This window comes from Monopterus albus, unplaced genomic scaffold, assembly GCF_001952655.1.
Source record: "Monopterus albus unplaced genomic scaffold, M_albus_1.0 scaffold48.1, whole genome shotgun sequence".
NCBI classification, from domain to species: Eukaryota; Metazoa; Chordata; class Actinopteri; order Synbranchiformes; family Synbranchidae; genus Monopterus; species Monopterus albus.
In genome coordinates this window covers 423,851-445,056 of record NW_018127928.1, presented here as the reverse complement: position 1 = coordinate 445,056, position 21,206 = coordinate 423,851, and the positions used below count along the sequence as shown (strand labels likewise).

The following is a 21,206-nucleotide window of genomic DNA, read 5'->3' as shown; positions in this document are numbered from 1 at the left end:
GAAAGAGGTGGGGGAGGAGGAAAGGGAAGGGATGCTTGACAAAATGGAAAAGTTGGATGAATATAGTAAAAGAGGAAGAGATGATGGCAAGAGGAGGGACGGGCAATATGAGGAAGAAAGAGGAGGTGGTGAAAGGAGGGAGGGATGATGAGGACAAGTCGGCAAGTGACTAGAGAGAGAGAGAGAGAGACGGTTTTAATTACTGTTTCATGTTATTTAGGTAACAAGACAATATGCACTGTGAACCATCTGAAAAAGCAAAAACAAGGTGCAGTGAGAAGCTGAGATGATGGTAAAGGAGAGAAAGATGAGGACTGAAATGGATCTTCTGTCTTTTCAGGGGAGGGAAGGAGCCCTTGAGCCTCACTTCTTCTGCTTCCTCTTTCTCAGTCTGTCACTTACAGTCCTCCCGTTCTCTTGTGGTGGCTAATGTCTGATGTGAGCTAAATTAAATCGCAGACAAATCACTACAATTCCAGTAATCATTTATTCTTACAATAATTCAAAAGGCTGTTCAATGATTCGAAAGGCAGGGAACAGAACCACCTTCTCTGCAGTGAATTAAATAACAGTGTTGAATAAGAGAATTGTCCAAGAGTCAATCATTTAGTCACGCAGTCAAGTCAGTCGAAGAATCAGTCCCCTCTTGTCTCCCCTCTTGGCCGGCTCCTCGCTTGCTCCTGATCTGTCTATCTTCTGTCCCTTCACTAGTTTTTTATTATGTCCTCCTGACAATATCCAACCCTACGTCAACTTCGGGGAATGTGCTTTGGAATATTTATTCAATATTATCTCCAGGCCAACTGACACAGTAGGTTAAACAAACAGGCCATGAACCCAAAATGCTCTTGCTTGAGCACACACACAAACATTTAAACAACTTAACACAGTGAACTGACAGAGGGCTTGTAGAGATGAATTATAAATTGACTACTACATATAGTAACTATATGTAATCTACACACTCTGTACTCTGTACTCTATTACATATTAACTGTAACTTGTTTGTTTTTAACCACTACACTCTCCACCTCTGTCACCTGTCCCTCGCTCTCTCTGGGACTTGGCTTAGGGAACAGAAGCTGTGTGTGTGTGTGTGTGTGTGTGTGTGTGTGTGCGTTACAAGCCGAACAAGTTCCAGCTGTATCTTCAATGTTTCAGGCGTGTTGTGTTGTTTCGGTGTGTACAGGGATCTTCTGTGAAATTTAAATCTGACCCTTCTAAAGTGTTTCTTGGATGCTCCTGCTAGACTGTTACAGAACATATCTGTTCACACACTGAACACTGGCAACTCTTTCACCCTTAAACCAATGGGCTTGATCACATGAATCTGTACTTTAGAATTCGTTCTTTCCATAGTGCTCAACACTGTACTTCCAAACACAGACAGCAGTTGGTGTCTCCTCCATCTGTCTGCAATGCTTGAGCCTGCTGTGACATTTGGTCAGATCAGGATGATTCCTCAGGATTTTGTCTGGAGGGCCATCATCAGTTCCTGCTCCTCTGACAATCACAACTTGGATGCACCTTGTCTCTGCTGCTGCCTCCAGAGCAAGATACCAGCTTTGCACCATAAAAATCATATGTTCTGGTAGCCCATTGTTGCTCTTCACTAATGTTCTCTGGTGTCATGGAGAGTCATGAGCCACTTAGCCTCCAGGGGCTGTTGGCATGGCTCATTAAAACTACAGTGAAACAGGAGATTTTAGCCTGCCCCCGTTGTCTTCACACACATTTGAAAGTCGGCCAAAGTGTGGCGAGCATAGGGGGTACTAGCATAGTAGCATCCCGGTTTGCTATCACCATAGAGAGGTACATGGAGAGTCCAGTTCTGCAGGTGCTTAAAATTGAGGCCCAGTGTTTTTGCATTATTTCATCCATTACTTGTTGGTTTATTCACAATTAGCTTCCCAGGCTCATGCAGCCTGTTGGCAAGGCTCACCTTTCCTCTTCAAGACTTGACATGCAAAGAGAAATTTCTTGATAAATTATATTTGAAAATATACAAAGCCACAGGAACTTGAAATCTATTTTTATAATGAAGACAAAATATGTGGAAACGTCTTAATCTTCTGGGCGGCATCAACTTTGCAGCAGTTTTTATTTGCACTGCCGACAACATTTATGTCAGTGAAAGAATATGCAATGTTTATGAATATGTTAACAGATTAAAAAAAATCTTGTTTAATTACTTTTTAATCTATTTTTGTGAGTCTCTTTATATCTACACTGCAGCTGTTTCCTCCTTGTGAATTTCAGCATATCAGAGAAATCAAGCTCTGACTTTGAAGCCGTATTTACCCTCTGAACACTGTTTTCTCCCAAGCAGCTCGCTACTGTCATTCCTCTGGGACACGCATGCAGAATTACAGTATCTGTAGGTTTAAAAACAGTCTGTTTAAATGAGTCCTTTTGATCTCAGCTCTAGTTTCTCTGATGTTTCTGTCTGGTGTCAAATGATTTATGAATAAAGCGCATTTGAGCGGCTCATGTGTTGCTGTTGCAGGACCGTCCTTTTCCATCGCCATCAAATCAGACGACACCACTGTTTATCCATTGAAAACAGCCAAAATGGAGTGTTCGCTCAGCGTCTCTGGATCCTCACCAAAGACTGGTACAGCACACACACACACACACACACACACACCCATTTACTGTATGTAGACCACACATACTTGTAGATGTTTTCTCACATACACTCATGAATACCAATCAGTTACTGTTTCTCTTCTTTGAGTTCTTTGAACATTTTTTTTTCACACACAGTTGCACACACATGCTGTACTTCAGTTGCGTTCCTCACCTGCCAACCTGTCAGCAGCACCACTAATAAAAATGATGTGACTTTTGCATTTCAAATCATTGCAGAGATGAAATAATTTCTTCTTCTCACAGTCACTCTTGTTAGCACACAGCAACATGCAGTGCTGTAAATCCTTTCACGTTTTTTTCTGGGCGTTTGCAGCTTGAAATACTGGTTATGTCTCTATCTTAACCATTTCCTTACACATCCAAAATGACCTTGTTATTGTTAATGATAACACAGAGACATAGAAAATGAAGATGTCATCCTGGGGCAGTTTGTTGATCCACCCAACACTGTTGTTCAGATCCTAGAGGATCATTTCTAGTGATTTGGTTAAGGTACTAGCCTTTCTGCTCTCACCACGTTATGACCAGAACATTGATTTTCAACGCTGAAATCTCATTCATAGAGTTTTAATGAATAATTTATTGATAGTCAGTCACTGGAACATTAAACCGCAACAATTCAGATGCTCAGTTTAGAAGCAGATATTCCAGTGCTTAGGTATTATACCTGATTAAAAGGGACAATACCACATTGTAACAATACTTAACAGCTGCACTAATCATTTTTATATGAGCAATGTTTTGTAGTTTTCCCTTCTTTTTGGAGCCTTCTAGCTTCTTTTAGTTCGTTTTAGTTTTGTGACACACAGCCAGATGTTTTCTGTAGGAGTTAGAGCTAAAAGAAGAGAGGATATCAGACTTGCACACTCTTGCAACACAACTCCAAATTAATACTGTGTTCCTCCATGTCTGTTCTGTTTGACTAGGTAACTGTTTGCTGCATTAAAGTATAGAAAGTAGAGTAGTACTGGTGTATTAATATGTAAAAGGTAAATAGCTTTTGCAGCTGGAGGAGAAAAATGAGCCATTTACCATAATATTAATCTGTAGAAGTATCTGTTCACTGTAGCTGTCAGATAAAGGAGCAACAATATTTTTTTCTCTGAAATGTAGTGAAACAGAAGTAGTAGTAAAGTACAAGTGGACTTGTGTTTAAGTACAGTGAATATACTACATTCAGTCGTAGAAGTGTCCTCGTAAATTAGAAAACGTTGGCTGCTGTTGCTGCTGAAATAAATCCTTTGCAGTGTAACCTCCACCACTCCTCCCTGTTTTGCTCCATTCATCACGTTCTCCATCTGTCTCACTCTCTCCTCTCCTCCCTCGTTCTAAACATCCATCCGTCTACCATCCCCCCTTCTTCCTCACTCCATACGCTTTAACTTAAACATCACATGATGCGTTTCTCAACACTTTGTCCCCACTTCTCTCCATGTCTCCCTCTCAGTGCATATTTCTTTCACATTTCTTTGCACCTGTGTCTTCATAGACACGAATGCTTTTCACATATGCCCATACACAAACAGCAATGTTGTTGCACAGCAATGAAATGCTGCAGGGTTTGGTGCGTTGGTGGATGTGGGGCGTGCGCTCACAGACAGCTGCACCATGGGAAGACTTTCCCCCTCGGCATCACAGCTGATAGCGAAGTTACACATGGATGTGTTCATTATGGGAAGGAAGAAGGGGAGAACGGGATGCTAATGGGTATACATGAATATAAACTCTTAACACTGTTGTTATTAGCAGAAGTGTAGCAGTGAACAGAGTGTGACAGGTGTCTGTTCTTATTTCAAGTTATTTGTGAGTTTGGGGGAAAACAGTTGCATATTATACTTATGAAATTTTAATACAGCAGGAGCACATGTGGATGTACTGTAAAATGAAGACTTTGTTGCCTGAGGAGGAGGTGGGCATCACTGGCACCCTGCGGCACTGAGACAGTTCTCAACAGAGCATCTGCTTTCACTGTGCTGGAGCTCTTTTGAGCTCTGCAGCGACTGGTATTACTGTATGTACCTCCATCATAATCGTTCTACTTTCCCTCCATCTAAAAAAAAAGGGGTCTGATGGATCATATAGTTCAACAATGGAGCTCTGTGGTACAAAGGAATCAGATTACATTTCTTAGGAAGTGGCTGAAGCTATGACGAGTGTGAGTTACAAGCAGGTTAAACATTGTGTAAAGAACCAATTAGCAAACTGATATCAAGTGACATGTATTAACAAAGGGGTGTGGTGCTTATGTTGGCGCAGTTTGGAGAAAAGCCAAATGTTCATTTCCTCAGGTGCTTTGACCCACACACACGCACACAAACTGAAACCAGACTTTTGGTGTGTGTGTTGTGTGTGTGGCAGTATGTGTGGCTCTGTAGAGCATGACTGGTGTTCAGACCACAGCTGAGTACTGCTGTGTGTTTCTATGATTGCTTACTTACTACTCTACCTCACTTTGTAGCTCGTTGTTCCCACACATTAAGATGAGAGGGCAACTCGGGGAAATTATTGAAAAGGTTGAGCAACACTAAGTGTGTGTAACACATTCCTTAGGGACGGCTGTAAGCAGCTCGCCTGTTAGAGCTTGTTTTTATGATGGGCATGGTGAAACACTCACACACACCAAACTTCCCTCATTACTCCTCACCGCTTTGTTCTCTGTGAGTCAACACTTGTGTATTGTTGGGTGTGATGATCATTGTAACTTTTAGAGGCTTCCAGCAGCTCGACACATTGAAACCCCCCAGCAGCAGGTGGTACAGTAGATGTGGTGTGGCTACTGAAAGAGGATCAGAGGAAAGTGGTGGCGTTCAGTTCACTATCAGGTTTTAATCTTAGTCACTTGTTTTCACTTCCTGTCTGAAGTTTTCCCACCAGTGACAACACTGACACCAGGAGTGAATGTAGACAAATATACAACTTCTCAGTCAATGCAGAGTTAAATTTAGACTATTGGACCCCTGTAGTACAGTAACTGGATCATTATTGCAGATCTATAATCATTTATCAGATGAAGTATGATTTAAAGAAGGATTTTTAAATAGCTTTACACTATTTCAGCTACATCGTGCGTCCGCGTTTGAGTCTTTTTGTCTCTGTGTTGTTTTGCTTTGACGTGTTGTGTCAGCTTGCTGATGCACGTGGACACACAGCCCTCATTACCACCGGAATGACTGGCATGTTATTGCAGTCATGGAAGTGTGTGTTTGTGAGACACTGCGTACATGAAAACAGTGTTGGTGAAATTACGTCACTATTAGATGTTTTCTGCTCTGAAATCCTTTTGTTAAAATAACAGCATCTGACTCTGTTCCTCCTGGGAGAGAATAGCACTTTGTTCTCACTGGTTCACACTTGCAGTCTCATGCTGTCTCCTGTATGGCATCAGCATTAGAGAAAATGAAAAGAAGAAGGATCATGTTGAACAGCTACATTTTTGAGTGTCATGAAATCTTTATTTAATTGCATTTACTGTGTCACATTTCTAGCGGCACACTGCTGCATCCTGATTTTAGAATAGACTTTATTGTCATTATACAAAGTAGAATAAAACTTTAAGTGGCATCTCTGTCTTCAGCAGAAACTGCAAATAAATACACCAGATTAAACTATTAAAACTGTTCAAATGCATTAAAAAAATAAAAATACAGTTGACGGCAGCAGCACAGCGGAAAGGATAAACAGCAACATAATGCTGCATCGTGCAGTATGTGAATAAGTACATATATAAGAATCCAGTGCAGTAACGGTTCATAAGAGACACTAAAGTTTGAAGGTGCAATACTGCGTCTGCAGTTGTTCAAAAGGGTGGGAGTGTTATCAATCTGAGTTATTGTAGTGAGCGAGGGGAGGGATTGCGGGGGTTGTTGGGGTGATAGAGGCCACAGCGCGAGCGAAGAAGCTGTTTCTCAGTCTCTTGGTGCATGAGCTTATTGTTCTGAACCGTCTACCAGACGGCAGTGGTTCACACAATGGATGTCCAGGGTGAGTGATGTCTTCGACGAAGCTGCTAGCCTTCTTCCTCAGGCGGTTGATGTAGATACTGTCTAGCTGTGGGGGCTCCATCCCTGCAATGCACTGAGCAGTCTTCACCACACGGTGCAGGTCTTTCTGCTCGGCTGCCAACCATTGCAGGTTATAAAAAAATGTGCATAAGCTTTACACTTGTGCTTGGCCTCGTGTTACTGTTAACCAGCTGTTAGCAGCTTCTGCTCGAGACGAAAGCTTTAGGCTTGCAACTCATTTCAAATGACTTCAGATTTTGTTCCAAGTCGGTGATAATGAGACGCAATCTGTGGATGTTTCTTACAAAACTAAGTTTTTACAGCACGTGACATGATGTGCAATGAAAATACTATAGGAACAGCTTCCATGGGCTGCATACTTTAGGATACAGCCTTTAATTTAGTAACTGCACTTATCAGCATTTTTACATTTGCAGTGACTGTGTGTAATGTACCACTTGTTGGGCCAAAACCACAGAGAATCTTCACAAACTCTGTAGCTCCTCTCAACTCAAAGGCTCATTTTTGTTTTCGTGGCATTTGTACTGTTTATAGTCACTCATTTGTGTCAACAACCTTGGTTCCAGCTGCAGCAGGAAGCTTTTTTTCCTAAACAAAATCCTAATAAAGCCACTGTACAGTACCTGCCCAGCACCAAACTGTAGTCAGGCACATTTGGCGACTAGCTGGTGAGCACAGGGGAGTACTGAGCAGATAGCAAATCAGTTAGGAACCTCTAGAGGCCGAAACATTTTCTTAAAGATCTTTTTTGCATCATCATATCCCAGGATCCTTGCTGCTCAATAACAGGTACCATGGAAATGAAGCAGGTAACATTCATAAATTGTAATGAGGAGTAGAACAAAGGCATGTTTAACACACTCAAACAGGTGATTAACACCTGGCAGCGTAATTGTATTTTAAAACAACAGTGTGATAAATATAACAGTACATCCCTCTCTCCTGTTTTGGCTCCTCAACTCCTCATTTTCTCCTCATCCTCTCCTCCCCCCTTCCTTCCACTCTCCCCAAATTACCCAGCTGTCTTTGCAGGGCCGACAGGCAGCCGTTAATTAGCCAATCTCATGCTCCGTTAGCCAGCCGGGGAGACAGAACAAGGTAGAGAAAGAATAGTCTATGAGATGGTGGGAGTGAATAGGGAAAAGTGTGAGCTAAACAGATTGTTAAAGTGAGCAAGAGTGAATAGAGGAGGCAGTAAATGGAGGAAGAGTGGCTCGAGAACAGCCTGCAAAGTTTCCTAAAGGAGAGAATTCTAACAAAGTGGTGAGAGGGAAAATGGGAAGAGTTGAGGAGAAGAGAGGGATAAAGAGTGGAGGGATGGTTAGAATATGAAGTGGTGAGCGCAGCTCCATTAACTGTTTCTAGTGAACCAGTAGCAGCTGAAGATAAAAAAACAAAAAACACTAACCTGAGTTCATCCAGGAACTGGCAGCTCAGGTTTATTCTGTGACTGGGTTTAATGGTGGGCTTTTTGTTTTCTGCTATGCTGCTAGTCTTAAGATTTTGTCCATCTGTTAATCCAGCACAACAGAGGTTGATCAGATGGGAGGAAAACATGTCCACAGGCAGCAGGACATTTTGGTGACATCTCTTGAACTTCCTGATGCAATGTTATTAGGCCACAATATCCAATGTTATCAATATATATCAGCAAGATCCCCATGAAATTTAGTTGGAGCAAAACTTACTTAAAATTGAAACAAAAGGTAGGGTTGGAAAAACCAGCAAGAGGAAGGTTGATTTGGAAAGCAGCCAAGCAAAGAAATCCCACCCTTTATCTCCCAACACACAATGCACGCTGCAACGTGCACTGCCTGGCTACAACTTAGACTTCAGGAAAATAACCAATGCCACCCAAACAAAACAAGAGCGGTAATTACCTGTCCAGCAGAAGTGCGACCACCATGGCGTAACGTTTCAGCCCGTTTTGTTCTCTCAGATGTCACTATGGTTCATTCTGAAGCCACACCAATGATAATTCTGGTTTTACTTCTTGCAGCATCCAACTTCTTTTAGTTGTAACTTTCTCGAATATGGTCTCCGTTTGTGACCGATAGCTGCTGTGGTACCTTCTCTGCCATAGCTCGTTAGCTTTAGCTCTACAACAGAGTGGTAACACGTCTGCCTGCCTGGCCTTGTGAGAGACTCTTAGCACAATAAGTGCACAGGCACAGTACACACAAATAGGAAGCAGGTTGACCAGTACTGTAGATCATCCGATGGTTTTGCTTGGGATGACTAAATTACTACAGATGACAGGTTTTTTTTTCTTTGTTGTCAATGCACTTAACAAATGTATTGCCATCAGGAAGAAAAGAGAATTTCAAGAAGTGAACATAAAATGCTTCTGAAATGAATCTCCCACCATACCTTTAAAAGTGCACAGTACATCAGGGGTACCAGCTACTGTACTAGCCAATCCTGACACCAACTTCCTGAGAAGAAGTAATAACATCACCAATTTTTTGCAAGATGCAAAAGAGCAGTCAAGTTTGAGCCCATAAATGTTTGCCACTGTCACGCACCCTTTTTGAACTGCTAGCCATGACTGTGCTAGATGCAGTTTTAAAAAGGATTTTAGCCTTTATTTACTGTATATTGAACCAGTGTCCACAGCTCATAAAATGTTAATAATAAACAGTTGAGTGATTGTGTTATGAAACCTTAGAAATACAGATTTGCTCTGTTAAAGTTTTAAGAAGCACACATTAATGACTCTAACTTGGATGCCCAGTAAACTTGGTGATAAATATGATGGATTTAATTATATGTGATTTAGCGAGTTCACTGTGCACAAGGATACTGGACTTTCTGAGCAACAGACCCCAGGCCATCCAGATAAGAACCAACACATCATCCACTCTCTCACCCTGAACACAGGTATATCACAGGGCTGTGTCCTCAGCCCCTTTCTCTGTTCCCTGTACACCTATGGCTGCTCCACCATTCATCCTTCCAACACCATCTTCAAATTTGCTGATGATGCAGCCATAGTAGGACTGATATCAGATAACAGCGAGAGACCCTACAGAGTGGAAATTCAGCATCTGACAGATTGGTGCCCTTATAATAACCTGAACTTGAACGTCACAAAAGCCAAGGAAATGATAGTGGATGTCAGGAAAGTAAGGCACACTGAGCACTCTCCCCTCTGCATACAAGGACAGAAGGTAGAGAGAGTGAAGAACTTTAAGTTCCTTGGAGTACACATCTCAGCTGATCTCACCTGAGCCACACACAGCTGCACAGAAAAGGACAGGAAAGACCTGCAGAGAGTGGTGAAGGAAGCAGAGCATTGGTACCACACTCCGAGACATCCACACTAGCAGACTCCAACATAAAACCAGCTGCATCTTTACAGGATCCCACCCACCCTGGATACCATCTGTTCTTCCCTCTGCCTTTAGGGACAAGATTCAGAACTATTCAGGCTAATACCAACAGGCTCAAGAACAGTTTTTACCTACTGGCAGGCCGTACCTTTTTTTTCTTTGTGCACTTTGTCGTCAGAGTTTTATACAACTGTTTGAAGCTGTCAATTTTAGAGCCGCTAAATGGCTTTTTGACAAAGACATTATCTTATCTTTATCTTTAGAGATACAAGATGCTGTCTGTTATTGCTTCAACCGAGTTCCACCTGGCAATGTTCAGATAATAGCTTCGGCATAGTTCTAAAGTACTTAACCATTTTTAATATTCAACGGCCTCCAGATCAGGCCTGAACTACTACTTTTGAGGTGTTCAGCAGAAGCGAACAGAGCGCATTGACTGAACACATCAAACAGTACCTCGCTCAGGATATTTAAGCTGTTGTGAAGAAGTAGAGCAAATGGTTCCCAGCAAACCTAAAGAGAGAGAGAAAGGGTAGGAAGAGGAGATGAAAGAACAGTAAAATACAAATTGAAAATGTTGAGCAGATAGTCCTAAAGAGCGGAGCAGTGCCATCATCTTCACTCCATTAGGTCCTCCAGTTTAACAGGAATGGGAGAAGAGCTGCAGCTTTAAAGGAATCCTCAGAAATGGCAGATTTTTGTGTGATTAGGGTGGAAAGACAGAAGTTCTCACTGTGCATAGATAAGACATGAGCATGCACAGGGCATCTTCTGTTTGAAGTGAAAGTCAGTGGGAGTTTTAAACAGAACAAACCCCAGGACCTGGTTCATAGAGGGCTGTGTTTCTTTGACTTGAGCTGCCAGTCCCTTTACATAACTTCTCTCTTTTGAAATCTACAAATTTGGCAACTTCAGTGATATGTTTTCCTCTAACAAAAATCACATTCACCCTCAATTTACTACTTGTAAAGGTAGAAAAACCTGTCATCAATTGTAGAAATGGACAGGACAGATACCGAATCCAGTGTTTAAATAACAGCATTTAGCCACTAACATCTACATATATATCCTGATGAAACCCACATCAGTGTAGCTGTGAATTCAGAAGGCAGCTACATGTAAAACATGGCAAATATCAAGTGAAATTTGCATTTATTACTGCAGGTCTCATTAAGCATGCAGCGAGTAACGAGGGAAACTTTGCTTCCCAGTGGCTTTGTTACTGGGAGGCTAAATGGTGTTTTTATAGTGTTTAGTATTCCACTCTACCAGTGCTGTCCTGCTTTATGGAGCAGAGCACACACACACTGTTTCATTAGAAGCACTGGTGGTAATTGTCAGTGCTTTGTGTGTCTGTCTGTCTGTGTGTATGTGTGTGTTTCGGGCAGTTTTACGCCTTGGACTCTCCTCAAGGGATTAATCCAGAGAAATCCAATCAGACTGTCTTCATTTCCACAGACAGCCATTTTAGTTTTATTAGCTTAGTTTTATCAGAAACCAGATATTCTGTTAGAGATGCACTGTAGCTCCTCTTCTACCATCCAGTCACCACAGTGCACCGTCCCTCCCCTCCTGCATATCGATGATAAAACAGTGTTATTAGGAACGACGCTAACGTGGGAGTGACGTTCTGACAGTTTGTCCACTGATGCCTCAGCTCATTACTCCCAGCAAAACCTTGACAGCTAATTTTCTTACTGTCAACTAACATAACTCTGCTGTTTGATCAAATTGTTAGAAACTTGATATATAAAGATGTTCTTTATATCCCTTATTGCCAACAAACACCAAAAGCAACAGGGATCCTACTAACAAGTACTGACATGTTCAAGTGTTTGTATGTAGCAGAAGTGGAAAGTAATTAAGTATATTTACTCGGGTACTGTACTTAAGTACAGTTTTGAAGTATCTGTACTTTGTATTTTCATTTTCTCCTACTATACTTTGTGCTCACTACATTTATATAACAGAAAGAGGTTAATAAAATAAATACTTTCACCACTGGCACGTAGCTGGTGTGAATGGCCACACTTGGAAAGCTACCCAGTGTGTCCCCTGTCTCTCTTCAACAACTCTGTTGTGTGTCTGTCTCTCCTGAAAGGTGTTTTTTGTGTTGCACTCAGGTGAACACATGAAAAGTGACAGAGGTAGTTGTGAGGAATGAATAATGTGAGCCTGTTCGACGATCCAACAAGCATTTTGTTTTTTTAAGCATATTGAAGCCATATGTTAGGCGTCTTATTGTACACCAAATATTTGTTGGTTGTGTCCAAGTTGTCCCACATTTATCTACCAAAGATGTCTCGTTCGTAACATTTTGAAAGGTTTTGTGTTTATTGAGAAACCTAACAATCCTATTATCACATTTTTTCAGTCTGTTCAGTCACTCTTTAAGTGCATTAATCTGTTTACATGGAAATGCCTGTTGCACTATTCACCTCCTTATGTAGATGCACACTTTTTAATTTGTTCACTTTACTCGCTGTTAATTGTGCAGTAAGGCAGCGTAAACGGCCTTAGTCAATCAAGTGAATGTTGCATTGGGAGTCAGTGAGTTCATGAGTTCATTTAGGGGGGCAGACAGGTCTTTATGGGAGGACAGCAAGAGTCTGCCTTCAGCAGAGGAACAGCTGTGAGCAGGAAGCTGTGCGTCACCCTGCTGCTGGAGGATCATATACTCTTCCAGCACCTCCCATGAGGAGGGGTGAGTCCACGTGCTCTCCAGAGACACGGCTTGAGATGTGTTCTGAGTGTCTCTCGCTGTTGATTTATGGCCCTGTGATAAGCAAAATAATCTCCTCAGTCACTAAGCGTTTCAAATCCTCTTCCCTCCCTCCTCATTCTCCGTCCACTCTGCCGTCAAGAACAAAGCAGGTAAAGGATGAAGAGAGAGCAGAGACTTTCTAATTATAGCTCGGTTCCTTGAGTATTGGCGGCGGCGCTGAAACTTGCAACTGGAGTTCATGTGTCAGTCCTGTGGAATTATACAAAATATGTCTTTTATCATTTACAGCGAAGTCACACACCGACCTGGGGATGTCAGGGCGTCACAGTATCTTCCTGCTGTCAGCTAGTCTTTAAGTGATTGTGATTATATAAGAGAACGGTCATAATAAATAGCTTTCATACATCTTGTCTTCACAAATGTAAATATATTTAAATGTGTTGTCATTACAGTAATGTTGGTTATTTTAGGTATGTTCAAACAAATATCAAGTGGAAAAGAGAACCTTGCCAGCAAAGAAAGGCAGTGAGGTTCTGTCTTCCACTGCAGAAAATAAAAATACTTTCTGCTAAAAGGATGACGACGACGGCGACTTGGGCATTCATTTCTCTGTGTTTATAGTAACATTTTCCTCACTAAAATGTTCAAACAGGTTGTAAACATGGCAGAAGTGGAGTCAAGGTTATCTAAACCACCTCATCTGGATTTAAATCATAAAGTGAGCCCACCTGAAATGTTGCTAATAATCCATCACCGCACAGGAAAACAGGTCAAAGTTGAGCCAGGGTGTGAGGGATGTTTACAACAGGATGATAATTTTATCGCTTAGCTTGGTTTTCTTACCCGAATCATTTTGACATACAGAACACTTTGTTTGTGTCAAGTCATTATTCTTGTATAAATGGCTGAAACGTTTGCTGGTCCCAGCCTCAGATGTTGTTTTCACTATATTTTGATGTTTGTTAGTTTGAAATAATGATCAGCAGATTAATCAGCAGTGAGAATAATCCACTGTACACATGCACAGCAGGGTATTTAACATTTGGTGGAGAGTTGATTCGTGCTATGCTCACAGTGATGATTCTGACAGAGTCCGTCTCTCCCAGTTGAGCCACGTAGGAATTAAGGGCATCAGGTCACTTTGACCGTCAGTCTTATCACACCCATTCTTCACTTTCTAAGTCTGTTTTTCTATTACTGAAGCAGGCACCGAGGGGAGACCTGACTTGTAGGTGGGTTAGGTTTGTGGAGGCGTCCTCACTATATTTCTCCACACGCATGATAGAGACGGTCTCAGTGGAGTATATGCATTGCACCGCTCTAGACTGACCATCAGGGTCAGAGTAGTGATTGTGTCACAGTGTTGATTGACTGTATTTTTTGTTTTGTACAGTGCACTGAGATACTGTTTGATTTTTGAACTTGAAATAAATTAGAATTTAACATAACAGTGGGTTGGAGCAGTGGTTAGCGCTGTTACCTCACAGCAAGAAGGTTCTGGTTTGGAGCCCAGGCCGACCCGGGGCCTTTCTGTGTGGAGTTTGTATGTTCTCCTTGTACCTGCGTGGGTTCTCTCCGGCTACTCCAGATTCCTCTCACAGTCCAAAGACATGCAGCTTAGGTTGACTGGCAGCTCTAAATTGCGCGTGAGTGTGTGTGGTTGTCTACTTGTCAGCCCTGTGACAGACTGGCGACCTGTCCAGGGTGCACCACTCCTCTCGTCCAGTGTCAGCTGGGATTGGCTTCAGCCCCCTGTGACCCTGTTCAGGAATAAGTGGTATAGATAATGGATGGATGGGTAATAGTGCAGTCTTAATAGTGTGATGTTTATAATAAATCATGGAGTGTTTACAGGTGCATTAACTAAGATTTCCCATGGTTGTCTGATAAACCCAGTGACAGGGGGACAGGACGTGGTGTCTCTCCGCTATACCCTGCTCCATGACACTCTGCTGCCTATAGATGTTCTGTGGTTATTCCAGCTTCTCTGCCCTGTGATGTCAAAGTACGGTCTGTAAATTGGCCCCGCCTTCCACCTAGCCAAGGTTAGAAGCACATGGAGCCTTAGCCAAAACCAAGTCTGGTTTTTAGAGACAGCTGACATCAGCAGAAGGCTAAAAATCATCCTCTTAGACCATGAATATCTACAGCAAAGCTGAATGAGTTTGGCCAGTAGTTCAAAATGCACAGAAACAAAGGACGGCGTTGTTACTGCTACAGTACTGCTACTGCTGCTTGTACTACTGCTGATTTTTAATGATATGGCACTTGAATATTCAAACCATTAGGGAAGTGAGGGAGAGAGAAATTGAGATGTGATTCATTACTCTGCTCTGGCTGAGTTCACTCCTCCTCCTCTCCTCAGTCTTCCACTTCATTATATTCACTCCATCCTCCTGTTTCTTCCTCCTCCTTCCTCCATCTCTCACTCCGTTTTTTTCCTCCCAAAATCGTTTTTCATCATCATTTGTCTTGTTTTCCAACAATGTCATTTGCAAATGTTCTCTTTATTTTTTCATCTGTATCTTCTGTTTGTTTCTGAAATAACAGAGAATGACTCAGGCTCCTTGTGGTTTTTATTGTGCTTCACTTTCTCTGTGTGTGTGTGTGTGTGTGTGTGTGTGTGTGTGTGTGTGTGTGTGTGTGTGTAGGAGGTACAGAGCTAATAGTTGCTCTCTCCCTGACAGACTAATGACTAGTTTGTGCTTCTCTGTCTCTCGCTCTCTCTCTTTACGTCTTGCTCTTGGAAATAAATTGCTCGCTCACCCCCTTTACAAAGATTACCTTTGTCACACCTTCTTTCCTCCTGTTTTCTTTAGTGTCATCACTGTCCTGCTTTTTGTGGCATATGTCAATCTTTTTTCTCTTTCCTCTTACTGTTGGAGAAACACCAGCCTGTGTGTGTTGGTGTGGTCATAGTTGAGTTGCTCTGTAGCTTTTGGACTTACTGGTTTTCTTTTGTTCTGTAGTTTCAACAAGAAAGCCATCATAATATGCATGTAATGAACCCTTTTTTCTTTTAGTTCCTTTTCAAATTGATGCAAGTATACTTAGTGATGCTAGCTCTTAATATACTCTCAGCATTTAACTAAATTTGGCTTTGAAAACAACGCACATGCAACACGCATAGCCTAGCTTAGCACAAAGACTGGGAGCAGACTGTCTCTATACAAACAGGGTAGTTGGAGTTGTTTCTAATCTAATATTTTTCTGCCTGACTTGCTCAGATGACCTGGCGTACGAGGTGCGTTGGTTTTTCACCAGGCTGCGTGGTGGACAGACGACCACCCAGGTGGCCAGCGCTGACCGCTTCGGTGTTGTGAAGACAGAGACCCGCAACTCATCTAGTGAAATTTCAATACAGCGCACAGAGACACACACCTACCTGCTGCACTCAAGACAGGTGAGTGTGTGTATTTGTGTGTAAACATTAGCAAACACTTTATGAGCTAATGATTTTATCCCTGAAGATTCATTCTAGGTATCATAAATCTAAATCTGTGTTTGTATGTGTTCTGTGGTCTCCAGTGACAGTGGAGAGTATTATTGTGTAGCCACTCCTTGGTACCTGTCAGCCTCAACAGGAGCCTGGACTCAAGCTGGAGAGCTGACGTCATCCAGAGTCTTCCTTACTGTCCGATTCGCTGGTGAGGAGTGTGTGCTGGTGTTCATTACATTTCACACATGACCATGTCCATGCTCGTGCAGAGAAATTAGGTTTTTCTTCAAAGAGCGATTAGAAAATGTTAGCTTAGTGTGAAGGAAGGCCAAAACAAAAAGGTGCCATCAGTGTGGACATGGCACTGAGATTATATTAACATGCACATGTTTAAACATGAAACTGAAAAGAAGAGGTAGTAGGTGACAGATTCTTTTTACCACAGAAGTAGTGTCAGCCTTGGGGCAGATGCTTCATACTGCTGCTTTTTCACCTGAGCTCTCTTTCTCTGTCTGCTTCTCCAGTGTGGGACTCCCTGCAGTTACCTCTTTTATATGGTGCATCAGCCTCAATAGGTAATGTATCACTTATACATCCTCAAATCAAAGTGGTTGTTTGTTGTATTTTGGGGATTGGGCTTTAGTCTTTGTTATTGTAGTGCATGTATCATTATATTTCATCTAACAAACTTTCAGGACATCCCACCATAGATCTAGATCCCTGATTCAGTTTAGATAATTTAGTTTAGTCATTAGCTGAGTTGCCCTGCACTACTGACAACATATCAAATCTTACCTACAGTGGTTTCCTATACTATTCTACTTAGTGTTTTCTAGTGCTGAATATAGTTGGTTGTGTGGTTTATCCTGGTTTGTTGTTTGCATGCAGAATGGCAGACTATTACTGCCAGTTTTTTAGGATAGCAAATTCAAATGTGGAGGTTTAAATACAGGCAGCAGCACCGAGGCACAGTGCAGCTGCAAAATGTCACAGAAACTGGATAAAAATGAGAAAGGTTCTGCTCCCTTGCCTCACTGGTGTCAGTGTGGACATCACTGAAAATGCTGCCAGTGGACTATGGCTACTATGCTTTGTTTTGCTCAGCACTTCACTAGCTGACGGTGCTTATTTGGGACATGTCTGACAACTGGCAGTGCACACTGGATTTAGATTAGACAAGAATCAAAATGTGATCAGGCTTAAAATAACCACAAAATAATCAATAAAGGGTGCTTTAATTAGCACTGAGACTGACTTTCTTATGAACAGGAAACATTTCTAGTTGCTATTAATAGTACATTTTCAATGGAGAGTGATGTAGCAATTAGAAAACAAACGAGAAAGATGTCAGAAGAAGTGAGATTATTTTAACAAGCACAAGAAGGAGCAATAATAGCCCTGAAATAGGAATTTCACTACTGCTTCCACCAAATACTGCCAGGTAGTACGGAGCCACAGGAAAAGAAATCACTTCTAGCATGATTCAATCTTTTATACTGTGGGAATAGTGTTTATAGCAGCTGCAAGCTTTGTTTTCATCCAGTGTTTGGCCCCTCCAAACGTCACACCATCAGAGCAGGGACTGAACCGAGGCCGTGGTTCCTTCAGTCAAAATGCCGGCGAGGTTCCAGAGTTTTTAAAAAGGCTCCTGTGGTGGAAACAGGCTTAGAAGTAATAATAACAGTACAAGTAGAATGTAGCTGTTGTAGACATGGTAGCTGCTCAGTAGTAGAAGCAGTGGGAGGAATGATTGCAATACAAGTAAGGTTAGTAGTAGTATCAGTACAGGTACTAGTAGAGTGTGAGTCTTCTTCGTTTTAACCTCTGTGTGTCTCTCTCCAGGTGTGGGCCTCTTTTCTCTGGTCCTGGGTCTGGTGTGTGCCCAGTGGTGCTGCCGCAACACTGCGCATACTCCACGCTCACGCAACAAACTGATGGACTTGGAGATGGACTGACAAACACTTTCCCCCGCACCCACATACTGCAGCGCTCACAAGAAACACCACACACACAACAGACACACGCACATAGACGATTTCTGGGACACCCAGTTGTTTCCAGGCGACGGACGTTGGGAGTAAAATGACACATCGCTCTGGAAACTGAAGCCTGATTGACCAATCTCAGTGCTTTACAAGGTGCTCAGGATCTTTCAGCTCTGCAGTGGAGGTGCAGGGGATGAGCACCAATGGGGAAAATAGCCTTTGAGACATCTTTTTCTATGAAGATCTAATTAAATCTGTGGCGCTTCCAGTGATTTTTACACAGATATATACACATACACTCCCTGTTAAAACCATAGCGCTACGGGAAAATGACGAATCCAGAGTGTAATTTTTGAGGAAGAGGAGGCCTCTGAGACATCACTGCCAACTTCGGGAATAATCACTAAACAGATCTGCTGCTTCTGTAACCACTGGGGATAGCAAATGACATGCTCAGGCTGAACTACACTAAACTTTTTTATGACCGCTCTGTGTTCCTGCTGGTGACGGCACACCAGCGTTCCTCGCTCTAGTTGTTTTTTGAGGGAAGATAGTAACGATTCATTTCACTTGTTTGGTTGAACCTTGTATCTGCACAGGGTTTTTAGCATCTTTATGTCACATGGACAACATCTGCTAAAGCTGTTCTGTGTGTGCAGAGGGTGATGGTTTCAGCAGCCTGAGCCTTATTTAATGTCATGGAGTAAACATGTTGGTTCGGGCAGCGGACGTCCTAGTAAACAAAGTGCTCCATGTGCTTGTACTGCACTAGAACTACCAGGCCAGAGTATTCCTACCTTATCAAAAGGACAATATATACCTTTATTCTCAACTCTAGTTTTTTCAAAATTATGAGATTTTAAAATGAGAGACCTTTTGAAGCTTTACAAGGAGATATGCAGTCTGTGTGTTTGTGTGTGAGATCTACTGTATCTGGTGCCAATATTTGAACCAACAGAGGTGTGCTTGGTTCATTTTTTTTTTCTATATCAACACTTGAACAGTCACTGAAAAGTGGTGACAACAAGCACTCTTCTTTTCTAGATATTCAGCCGTGTCCAGATGTTGCCTGAGTCTCGTGTGTGCTTTGTACACTGTGCGAGTGCTGTGCTATAGTGTGAGACAGAATTGCATGTATTGTTTTATAATGACAGATTGATGTCATTCACAAGTGTTTTTTCCAGGGTTACAGTTTGACGACATTGAAGTCCTGCAGATTTTGAAAGTTAGCTGTCACTCAGCTGATTAATGTGTTCACACTGCGAGCAGCATGACTGTTTTAACTGTGTGTGGGTGGTGCAAGACACTCAGTTACTTTCATGGTTTGCATCTGCAAAATGTTGAACAGGAAAATCCTGCATGTTTCTCAGATTCTGCTTTTTAAAGGAATAAGTCAGCATTCTGGGGAACATGCTTGTTTGCTTTTTTCCTCCAGAACTGGAGTCAGGAGGTGCTCAGGTGCAAGACTTAGCTTAGCATTAAGACTGGAAACAGGGGGAAATGTTAGCATGGCTCTGCCCATAGTGGAAATGTGCATACGAACAGCTCTAAAGCTCACTAATTACTGTGCATCTCTTTTGTTTGATTTACATTAAAACAAAGCATGAAAATTTGTGATTGTTTTGCTGAGTTATATAATGTCTTGGCTGCACAGGTTGATAAATTGAACCCCTCCTGGAGCCACAAATTCTCTTTTTCTGTTCATGCAGAGGTTTAAAAAAATGAGATGCATTGTGCTAACTAATGAGCCTTAGATGTGCTGGTGTGTAGTTTTTCTTTACTTTAAGGAGAACTGTGCTGGCTATTCTCCTGCTTCCAGGGCTAACCACATCCTGAATCCAGCTCCATATGTAACACAAAGTGGAAGCAGAGAGGGTCTGCTAGCCTTGAAACAAAGAGACTTAAGAGAAGAACTTATCACCTGTACCTCCAACCACCCAGTATATGGATGCCTCTTTGAGTCACTGATTTAATAGCAAGACGACCATTTTCACCCATTCTACATAACCAACATAAATGTGTCTGGCACTATGTATTCATTATAGGCTAGCAGTTACCCCCTGTTTCCAGTTGTCGTACCAATCACACCTCAGGCCTAATTCTGGCAAACAAACACATTTTTCAAAATGTTTGATTCTTCTTGTCGCTAGAGAAGTGACCAGTTCAGTAAAGTGGTTTCCGAGATTTCAGCTGGGTGCAGCCCTTTTTCAAATCATTTTTGTCTCTCATAGAAACATCGTCAAATAAAACTGCACAACAAGCAAAGACAAATCTGCCATAACAAGCGGGGTAAGAAAGTCTGCTGTGCCCAGCTCGGATCAGCTGACATCTGTTGTGTCTCCATGGTGGTGTTATAGCAAGTGAATGAACTTGCGTTGACGGTGTTATGTTAACTACTGTGTGAACGCACACTCACAACTCCAGCAACACCACACGCAAAGTGGAGATGTTTCTGTCCAAACCCAGCAGGAGCCAAGCAGACCTGTTTGGTTTGTAATAAGATGCACCAGGCTGACTTCAGTTGTGTTTTAAATGCTTTTAAAAGGTATTTTAAGCAACTATCCAAACTTGATGAGCAATAGGACAGTTTTCATCTTTCATATTGCCAAAAATGTGGTCTGAATGCAATTAGCTGAAAGCATACTCCTCTGTTTAGTGAAATCTGAGAAATATTGATGCGTGTGTGTTTTGGCTTGATTGATGAGCACAGTCGCCTCAGAATCTTCCATTAAGTCTCCCACTCCACAGATGTGTGTGCCTCTCTGTGATAGTGCCGTTATTCAACACATCATTAACACACATTCACACAGTACTTGAGCACAGAGGTGAATGAATAGGGCTCCATGCTAAATGTGCACACACAAAGTAGCATCAGTACACATGTCACTGCAAGGCTGTCTTTTTATTTTGTCATTTTACTGCATTCAATGATGTTTTTTAAATAAATAGATTTGTAAGCTGTGTTTACTTTGCACATGATTTTGTGTTTTAATTTTTGCCAGTGATGAGTTGCATTGTTTGATTTTATGCCAGGAATACGGTATGTGCTGC

General features: G+C 42.0%; 1 long non-coding RNA gene across 1 annotated transcript; it reads left to right on the top strand.

Annotated features, from left to right (window-relative positions):
• Positions 1-16,121: 16,121 nt before the first annotated feature.
• Positions 16,122-20,047, top strand: LOC109960510 (uncharacterized). Its single transcript, XR_002275021.1, has 4 exons — positions 16,122-16,134; positions 16,260-16,378; positions 16,695-16,745; positions 18,013-20,047. It is a non-coding gene; the product is annotated as an uncharacterized LOC109960510 (long non-coding RNA).
• Positions 20,048-21,206: the final 1,159 nt, after the last annotated feature.